At 42.0% G+C, this 10,669-nt stretch overlaps 1 long non-coding RNA gene and 3 pseudogenes across 1 annotated transcript; 1 reads left to right on the forward strand and 3 right to left on the reverse strand.

The window, feature by feature from the left end:
* Positions 1-16: 16 nt before the first annotated feature.
* Positions 17-4,026, forward strand: LOC119367259. Its single transcript, XR_005176242.1, has 7 exons — positions 17-62; positions 931-993; positions 1,644-1,765; positions 2,856-2,951; positions 3,033-3,155; positions 3,258-3,610; positions 3,712-4,026. It is a non-coding gene; the product is annotated as an uncharacterized LOC119367259 (long non-coding RNA).
* Positions 4,027-4,806: 780 nt separating this feature from the next.
* On the reverse strand, positions 4,807-5,903 carry LOC119360579 (annotated as a pseudogene).
* A 1,308-nt stretch (positions 5,904-7,211) lies between these two features.
* On the reverse strand, positions 7,212-8,116 carry LOC119367261 (annotated as a pseudogene).
* A 1,378-nt stretch (positions 8,117-9,494) lies between these two features.
* Positions 9,495-10,396, reverse strand: LOC119360580 (annotated as a pseudogene).
* Positions 10,397-10,669: the final 273 nt, after the last annotated feature.

A 10,669-nucleotide genomic window follows, 5' to 3' on the forward strand; every position in this document is an offset into this window, starting at 1 on the left:
TTACTTTCTACTCTGCTGATAGAACATCGAAGGATCTGCGCGTGACACATCGATGTTGTGAGGTACCTCTGTCTCTTTATCTTGCGTGGCTTTCAATCCTCCATGGCACTCTCGTTTCAACGGGCGGCACTAAAATAATTCCTTTTAGTTTCTACTCTGATTTAGATAATGTAAAACATACGTGTAGTTGAAATTTGAGGTATTCATATTACTGGCTGTCTACATGCAATATTTCTTCAATTATGTTCAAACTATACATATTGTATTTGAATGTATGGTCCATACACGAAGATATAAGGTGTTCCTCAATCCAATCGTTGAGAACATGCCAATCAGAACCACATGTGGATGTGTGTAGAGGCAAGTCCGCTTAATAGGAGACAAAGATAGAAGGAAAATTATCACCCAAACTGGATACAAGTTGTCAAAGCAGCCAAAATCAAGAAAGATGATAGTCTTTGATTTCATCTGCTCACATGTATCGTTTAAGGTTTCATCTAGATATATACCAGTTGTTTCTTTATTAGGAGTTGGTATGTTCTTCATTGCACACAAATGATTCTTACTACTACCAGATATTAGTAGCTCATGCCCTTTTGAGGGAAATTGGAATGACACTGTTTTGGTCTTCAGTGTTTTACTCTTTTTTGTTACACAACTTTGTGGTGCTTAGTGCATATATCATTCCCTCATGTTAATTTATTCTGAAATAAAGAGAGAGAGAGGATCATGTTCTTGCTTGGGTCCTATACTCAGAGTTGGTAGTGTTTATGGGAAATGGTTACATTTTATAGCAAAAAATGAGTTTTTGTTGACCATTTTTTCTTGAGATAAAAAGTTGTACCTCATACCTCAAGAATCATTGTCAATTGCTTCGCTTTTTTGTTTCCAATTATGTCATATTTGCAACTAATGCGTGCTTTGTTGTAGGCATCACATTTGCTTTGCAACGGCTGACGACACGGCGGAAGCTGAGTTTGTTTCATTATGTTGGTACTGGCCATTCTATTAGGAGATATTTTGTTTCATTATGTTGGTAGACCATTCTCTTAGATCATTTTCTGTTTTGGTGATCATTCTTTTTAATGACCACTGATGTAACTCTGGTACACTCTCCCTCTCCCTCTCTCCTTTTCTTCTCTCATCGTTAATAGCTTGGGTGGGATCTCCACTGATTTATCTCTTTTGCTTCTATAAATGGAGGCTCTTATGTCTGACATATTAATCTCATGCATTAGTTTTGCTTTTGCTCTCTTATGTTCCTACTCCAAGTGTTGAACCTAATGTCGTCTAATTAGCTTTTGTAATCTCATGACCATACTAAACTTGATGATGCCTTGCTTACGGGATGGACTAAATGCAATTAGCTATTGTAATCTTATATGACCGTGTTGCACTCGACGATGCCTTGCTTCTGGTACAAGACTGAATGTTTCTTATTCTCTGGAACTCGGAAATGAATTGTTCTATTGAATATATGTGCTAAACTTGCCTTCCTATTAATGCAACATGTGTTTGATCTTTAATTGCTTGGACAAGTCATTTGGACCGGCACGGTCTTGCCAATTCTCCCATGTTTGTTCTAAAGAACTTTTGATGTTGTATCTATAGTCATGCTTAATCTAACAGGTGAAACTGTACAGCCTGATTCACCACAGCCATCAGAGGAAATTCTTCACAACATCTACTTCTGGAGCGGTGAGTTCACAATAGACGACGGTCCACTTAGAAGTTTCAACGACCCAGAGCATGCATCCTTTTAGAGGTAAAAAGAACTCTGATGTGTGCAACTAAGTGTATATGCACTACTGGTTGTTATGTGTGTGAATTGATATATGCTTTTTCTATTTCTTTTACTTTGATAATGCTTTAACCTTTTAACATTACATGCTGATGATTATGTGTGCAATATAGCGTAATAATGGTTCATCTTTATACTCATGAAGATCTGAGTTGGTAGCGGTCCATTCACTGCTCAAAAGTTATTAGGAACCATCAAAAGTGTCAACCATTTTATGGAGGATGTACATATGCTTTATACGACTAATGTATGTTTTGAGATAATGTTTATTAATTTCTTACAAATTCGTGGATTATATGGCACAAGGATTTAAACAACTGACAATATATATATATATATATATATATATATATATATATATATATATATATATATATATATATATATACCAGAGCATTAGCATTTAGCTAATTGAAATAATGTCTGGCTGACCTCTTTCCCTGTTGTTAGACGTAACATTTTTTAGCTGGTATTTAAGAAACTAACTCATTTGCTTCCATGATGGTATCTCACGGCTTCTCTTATTTTTGCAATGTCCCAGTTAAATACATACTCCTTCCATCCGAAAATAAGTGTCTCAACTTTAGTACAACTTTGTTCAACACTTATTTTGGGACGAAGGGAGTATAAGCCAGGGTTATGGATGTGTTAGTGGTTGGGAAAGTTTTTTTGCCATTAGGGACACATTTTTTTGTCCAAGAACTTTTTTCGTAGCAAGTTATCATTATATTGCAGTAGCTTGCCGACTAAAATAAATATACATATCAAGGCATCGAGATTTCTTGATGAAATAGGGTAAGGGGAAAAACTAGGTAGCTTTGTCAGCTATATTTTGTTCGAACTCCTTTGTCTTATATTTACCTTTGTTGTTGCTTATCCCTGATTGGATCTGTTGGTCTTACTCGTAACACTTTCTCTTTGGCAATATTATAAAGTGTGTGGAACATGCATTTGTTCCTTTATTCCATCACATGTTGCTGTTCTTATATCTGCTTGTGCTCAATTGAATGCAAGTAATCTACTTATCTATCTGTTGATTTTTCTGTTTCTCTAGAGCATCATGAAGTCTGAATGCCCAACTGAGCTTGTGCCGGCTGATGGGATGTCTAAGGTGAACGTAAATCTTGTCCGTAAAGAAGAAAAATGTCCTGTGAGTATCATGTAATTCTGTAGTGCTTCATATGTTTCTTAAATGGTCGCCGTCACAGTACTCATCGATACCCGAACATAGGAGCCAGTCAAGCGCCCTGTCCCATTTCAAGGAGGGGGAAGAATTCTTGCTGCACCATATGAAAACTCTGCTCTTGCGGATATCACTCCTGCAGCTGCTGCTTCTAGCACTGCGACCACCACGGTGCGCAAGACTATCATAGTAGATGATTCTTTGCCGTCAACCTCCCTCCAGACTATCATAGTAGATGATTCTTTGCCGTCAACCGCCCTGTCCCATTTGCAGACGGCAGCCATGTGGTTGCGCGCTTCAACACAAGCCAGACGATCAATGACTTACGAGCTCATCGACACGACAAGGCCAGGAGAAACAAGCGACTACACGCTCCAGGTCGGGTTCCCCCCTAAGCCGCTCGATGATGCGACCAAGACCATCGAGGAAGCCGCCGTCGCCAACTTGGCGACCATCTAGAGAGTCTAATCTCAACAGGCCTTTGACCCCATGTAATTGAACGCACCATCCATCCGTCCCAATCATGCACATTTACTTGCCCTTTTGCCCGTCCCTGAGCTCTCTTGGATGCCCCTCAGGTATTAAGATTGTAAAAATTGGCGAGATCTGGGTTCATCTGCTATAGCGTAAGTATACTTGTCTTGAACTTGTGCTTCCTGTCCGGTCTTCATGGCGTTTAGTGTACTGGCAGTCCTTTTGTTCGTGTCTAACGGCCTCTTTGGTGCAGGCATGGGACAGGGAAGGTAGTTGCAACGGATGCCCATTATTCATGTTTAGTTGTTTTCATCGATGAATCTCCTGACGCCGATTGAAATTTACGAGCAACCGGGGCTGGTTATTAGAAGGCAGTGTCTCCAGCACTAAACCATATTCCCTACTAACTTATTATTACCTACTTGATCAAAATGTTGGGACCGGCACCCTCGCGCCAAGGCGTGATTCCGTTCTAGTATATAGTACTCTAACAATGTTGTCGTGCACGAATACTACTAAAAAGCGCAAGTGTGATGCGATTTTCAGAAAATGTGTTGAATTGTGCTCCTTCCAAATTGTATCCCGAATTTAGTTATTCATAGACTCTTTGCACATTCTCCTATCTTTACTCCTTGTACCATTTTTTGTCCCTACCTTTCTACTTCGAAGTACTTGAGATCGGAGAAAAAAGGGTGATCGTGTGATTGGTAAGGAAGGTAGTGATTTTCTAACGAGGATGCACACTCCATGATCACCATGATGAGTACCGTTGCTGCGGATGTATTGCACAGTTTCTAAAATGGATCTAGATATAATTGGAAGGACCACAAGTGTGATACTCTAAAAATTCTCGGCTGGCAATACAATAAATAAACCTTAAATAAACCTATTTGATAGACTTTTTCGCAAGAGGTGTATATTATGGTTATTTAGTCTACTCTGTCTTCCGTGGCTAGGCTGATTTTTTTCCTTCCATAAACTAACACCCAATTTGCTACGAGACAGAGAACTTAGACTCAGTGACCTCTGCTATCATCTGCTCTCCTCTATCCTTATGCTCTGATATCTCTATCGCATCCCAACTTTTTCAACATTCACCAGGACAAATATCTCCACACCGCATTGTCATTTTCTGTGGCAATAATATCGCGATTCAGTGTCTTGATTAAGGAAGATGATGACCATGAACAATAGTGCCTTTACCACGAGCTGCCAACTATTATTAGGATGTTGCCTATGATTTGGAAGGAGATTGGGAGCCACCACAAGCAACGCCTCATGTATACGCCTTCAAGGGAGGTGTGCACTACTCCACTTTGGAGATGCTTCGTGATGATCGACAGTTTGACTAGGGAGAGTTCAAGACAATTTTTGTGAATGCTCCTTGTTTGAGCAGGTCGGCATGGCTGAGCTATTCATCACTATTGAGCAACTTCTCGAGGAAGGTGAACAGGTCCTCCTCCTCCATCCCCCTGTCAGATGCAACCGCCATCTAGGCCGCATTCTTCGCCACCAAGTGTTTGTTGAATAGCCAACAAACAACCAAATCATCATGCACGCACACAATAGGCAGGTTGAGAAAACAACAAAAGGATAATAAGAAACAAGAATCAAATCTCGAGCGTAACATGTGATGCTCCAGCGGTTCAATCGATCAACTCGTCCAAAAACAGAGACTAAAAAACAAAATCGATTCTTGTCGTACCTTGACAGAGAGGGTAGGTGATGGGGCAAGTCACCCTTGAGGAGGTACTTTTTCATCACCCACGGCGTCTTCTAACCGCTGGGGGGCACTGCCGTCGTAGAATACGAGTGTCTTGTTCATTCCGGTGAGGACCGCATACAGTACCTTGCTCACACGTCACCTTCCAATAGCCGCTCCTAGTCGCCCGATTGCTGCGCATCCCTATCAGGTACTTCTGATCCATGTGCACAAAAAGAAACCACTCCTTCACACTCATATTCACCTCGTCTGCAAAACGAGATGGCCATGAGCGTGCTGCCTCATGCCTGCAAATTATCGAGGACTAGTACTACAGTTAGCCGGGAGATCCCACAACTCGATATTGTTGAGGTTAACATTGGCGCCACGTGACAGGAGAAATAGGGGTAATTGATCTTAGGGGTGAGGTAGTGCATGACCAACTCCTCGTCAGTGGGGTGAAACTGGTACCTCGGAGGAAGCGCTAGCTTAACGCCTCCTATCCCATATCCATCACTACCGCCACATATGACATGGTTGCGCCCTCTCGAATCTAATATCTTGCCTTGATTTGCTATGGAATAACTAGATGAAATAGTGGCTGAGGAGGAGTAAGAAGAGCGATAGTTGTGAGAGAGGTGATTTTGTCTTAATGATTTCGTGTTTAGAAGTGCAATGGGGTGATGTGGTTATATAGCTTCCGCAATACTGTGTTGCTGGTCCAGTAGTGTGTAACAGGGCATCATGAGTTCTAATGCATCATGCTTAAATTTACACAAAAATTTATGTGGTTATCAAATGGTTTGAAAATTATATCACGAAGTTGTGGTGATGGTTCGAACCAATACCTGTAGAGCCCACAAAAGTTAAGTGGAGCCCATTGATTCATTAAAAAAATGTTTTCCTCACTTCAAAAACATAAATCTTTCCACCTTGTATGTTTTGAGTACGAATTTAATGTACAAATTTTGGGGAGTAAAAAAACCACTTTCGTTTGGTTAATTCGGCCTTCAAGTCATCATTTTCATGGATCAAACTTTATTTTTATTATGAGTGTCATTCTTAGATATTGGGACTCCATCATGTGATTGATGTTGGAAGCCTCTTTTATGGTAATTTCTTAGTTGTGGGAGAGTAGTAGTTTCCTAAATCGACCAAGCAGCATGTGACTTGCATGATGTTGTCATGCACGAATACTACTAAAAAAGGGCAATGTGTGACCTCCACATGTTACAGATGCGATTTCAAAAAATGTGTTGAATTGGACTCCTTCCAAATTATTTCCATAATTTACATATTCATAGACTCTTTGCACATTCTCCTACCTTTCCTCCTTCTACACTTGTTTGTCCCTATCTTTCTACTTTAAAGTAATTGAGATCGAAGAAAAAAGGGTTATTGGGTCATTGGTAAGGAAGGTAGTGATTTTGCAATGAGGATGCACACTCCTTGATCATCCCAACGAGTCTCCTTGCTGCCGATGTATTTCACACTTTCAAAAATGGTATAGGAAATAATACAAAGGATCACAAGTGTGATACATTGAAAATTCTCGGTTCGTATTTCAATAAATAAACCTTAAACAAACCCACTTGAAAGACATTTTTCGCAGGGGTGCGTATTTTGTTTATTTGACCTACTCTCTCTTTCGTGGCTAGGCTGATTTTTTCCTTCTATACACAAACACACAATTTGCAATGAGACATAGAACTTAGACTTGATGACCTCTGCTATCATCTGCTCTCCTCTATCCTTATGCTCTTCCATCTCCAACGCATCCCAACTTTTCCGGTATTCACCACGAGAAATATCTCCACACTACATTTACATTTTCTACGGCAATAGTATCGCGATTCAGTGTCTCGATTGGGGAAGATGATGACTATGAACAATAGTGCCTTGACCATGAGCAGCCAACTATTATTGGGATGTTGCCGATGATTATGAAGGAGGTTGGGAACCACACCACTACCAACTCCTCATGTATGCGCCCTCAAGGGAGGCTTGCAGTACTACACTTTGGAGATGCTTCATGAGGACAACCAGTTTGACTAGGGAGAGTTCACAACAATTTCACAATTGGGTCCTTCTTTGAGTAGGTCGGCATGGCTAAGCAATTCATCACTGTTGAGCAACTCATCGAGGAAGGTGAATGGGTCCTCCTCCTTCATGCCCTCGTCGGACGCAACCGCCATCTAGGGCGCATTCTTCGCCACCAAGTTTTGTTGAATAGCCGACAAGCCACCCAATCGTCACGCATGAACGCAATAGGCAGGGTGAAAAACAACACAAGGACAATAAGAAACAAGAATCAAATCTCGAGCGTGACATGTGATGCTCCAGCGGTTCAATCTACCAACTTGTCCGAAGATGGAGACTAAAAAACAAAATTGATTCTTGTCGTACCTTGGCAGAAGGGTTAGGCGATGGGGCAAGTCGCCCTCTAGGCAGCACTCGTTCATCACCCACGGTGTCTTCTAGCTGCTGGTGGGTGAGGGCATGGTAGAAGACGAGTGTGTTGTTCATGCCGATGAGGACCGTGTACCGTCCTGTGCCCCAAAATATCCCCTTGCCTTACCCGTCGCGTTCCAATAGCCGCTCCTAGTTGCCTGGTTATTGCGCATCCCCTTCAGGTACTTCTGATCCATGTGCACAAAAATAAACCACTCCTCACACATCTTCACCTCTTCTGTAAAACAAACTGGCCATGAGCGCACTGCCTCATGCCTGCAAATTATCCAGGAGTTGTACTACACTTAGTCGGGAGATCCCAAAGCTCAATGTTGTTGAGGTTGACATCGGCGACTACATGACAGGAGAAGTAGGGGTTATGGATCTTGGGGGTGAGGTAGTGCGTTACCTCCTCCTAGTCGGTGGGGTAAAACCGTTACATCAGAGGAAGCGCTAGTTGCAGCTCCTCCAATCCCAGATCCATCACCGCCACCATGTTTGACATCACTGCGCCCTCTTGGATCTACAATCTTTCCTTGATAAGCTATGGAAGAACCAGATGAAACAATGGCTGAGGAGGTGTAAGAAGAGCGACAGTTGTGGAGAGGTGATTTTGTCTTAATGCTTTCGGGTTTAGAAGTGCGGTGAGGTGAGGAGGTTATATAGCGTCCGCAATGCTGTGCTGCAGGTCCAGTAGTGTGTAACATGTCATGACAAGTTCTAATGCATCATGATTAAATTTCACACAAAATATTATGTGGTTATGAAATAGTTTGAAAATTATATCATGAAGTTGTGGTGATGATTCGAACCAGTACCTGTAGAGCACAAAAAAATTAAGTGAGGCCCATTGATTCGTTAATTTTTTTTCTCACGTCCAAAACCTAAATCTTTCCATCTTGTATATTTTGAGTAGGAAACTCATCTACAAATTTTGGGGAGTGACAAAACCATTTTTATTTGGCTAATTCGGCATTCAAGTCAGCATTTTCAAGGATCAAACTTCATTCTTATTTTGAGGGTCATTCTTAAATATTGGGATTCCAATATGTAACTCATGTTGGAAGCCTCTTTTATGTAAATTGATTAGTTGTGCTGGAGTAGCAATTTGCTACATCGACCAAGCAGCATGGGCCGCGCATGACGTTGTCATGCACGGATACTACTAAAAAGTGCAATGTGTGACCTCCACATGTTATAGATGCGATTTTCAAAAAATGTGTTGAATTGAACTCCTTCGAAGCAGGAAGGTAGTGATTGTACAATGAGGATGCACACTCCTTGATCATACCAACGAGTCTCATTGTTGCCGACGTATTTCACACTTCCAAAAATGGTATAGGAAATAATTCAAAGGATCACAAGTGTGATACAGCGAAAATTCTTGGTTCACATTTCAATAAATAAACCTTAAACAAACCCACTTGAAAGACATTTTTTGCAGGGGTGCGTATTTTGGTTAGTTGACCTATTCTCTCTTCCTTGGTTAGGCTGATTTTTTCCTTCCATACACAAACACCCAATTTGCTACGAGACATAGAACTTAGACTCGGCGACCTCTGCTATCATCTGCTCTCCTCTATCCTTAAGCTTATCCATCTCTATCGCATCCCAACTTTTCTGGTATTCACCACAACAATTATCTCCACACCGCATTTACATTTTCTATAGCAATAGTATCGCGATTCAGTGTCTCGATTCGGGAAGATGATGACCATGAACAATAGTGCCTTCACCATGAGCAGCCAATTATTATTGGGATGTTGCCGATGATTAGGAAGGAGGTTGGGAACCACATCACTACCAACTCCTCATGTATACGCCCTCAAGGGAGGCTTGCACTACTACACTTTGGAGATGCTTCTTGTGGACAACCAGTTTGACTAGGGAGAGTTCACGACAATTTCGCATTTGGGTCCTTGTTTGAGAAGGTTGGCACAGCTGAGCAATTCATCACTGTTGAGCAACTCATCGAGGAAGGTGAATGGGTCCTCCACCTCCATGCCCCCGGCAGACGCAACCGCCATCCAGGGAGCATTCTTTGCCACCAAGTCTTTGTTGAATAGTCGACAAGCAACCCAATTGTCATGCATGCACGTAATAGGTAGGTTCAGAAAACAACACGAGGAGAATAAGAAACAAGAATCAAATCTCGAGCGTGACATGTGATGCTCCAGCGGTTCAATCTACCAACTTTTATGAAGACGGAGACTAAAAACAAAATTGATTCTTGTTGTACCTTGGCGGCGGGGTTAGGCGATGGGGCAAGTCGCCCTGCAGGCGGCACTCGTTCATCACCCACGGTGTCTTCGGGATGCTGGGGGCGCGGGCGTGGTAGAAGAGGAGTGTCTTTTTCATGTCGATGAGGACCGTGTACTGTCATGTTCCACAGAAGATCCCCTTGCCTTACCTATCGCCTTCCAATAGCCACTCCTAGTTGCCTGGTTTGTGCGCATCCCCTTCAGGTACTTATGATCCATTTGCATAAAAATAAACCAGTCCTTCTCACCCATCTTCACCTCTTCTGTACGAACTGGCAATGAGCATACTGCCTCATGCCTGTAAATTATTGAGTTGTACTACACTTAGTCAGGAGATCCCATAGCTCGATGTTGTTGAGGTTGACATCGGCGACCAGGTGACAGAAGAAGTATTGCTTATGGATCTTGGGGGTGAGGTAGTGCGTGACCTCCTCCTAGTCGGTGGGGTGAAACCGTTACATCAGAGGAAGCACTAGTTGCAGCTCCTCCAATCCCAGATCCATCACCGCCGCCATGTTTAACATCACTGCGCCCTCTTGGATCTACTATATTTCCTTGATATGCTATGGAAGAACCAGATGAAACAAAGGGTTGGGGAGGAGTAAGAAGAGCGACAGTTGTGGAGAGGTGATTTTGTTTTAATGCTTTCAGGTTTAGAAGTGTAGTGAGGTGAGGTGGTTATATAGCGTCCGCAATACTATGTTGCGAATCCAGTAGTGTGTAATAGGTCATGATGAGCTCTAATGAATCATGATTAAATTTCACACAAAATATTATGTGGTTACCAAATGGTTTGA

Source organism: Triticum dicoccoides, chromosome 2B (assembly GCF_002162155.2).
Source record: "Triticum dicoccoides isolate Atlit2015 ecotype Zavitan chromosome 2B, WEW_v2.0, whole genome shotgun sequence".
Lineage (NCBI taxonomy): Eukaryota > Viridiplantae > Streptophyta > Magnoliopsida > Poales > Poaceae > Triticum > Triticum dicoccoides.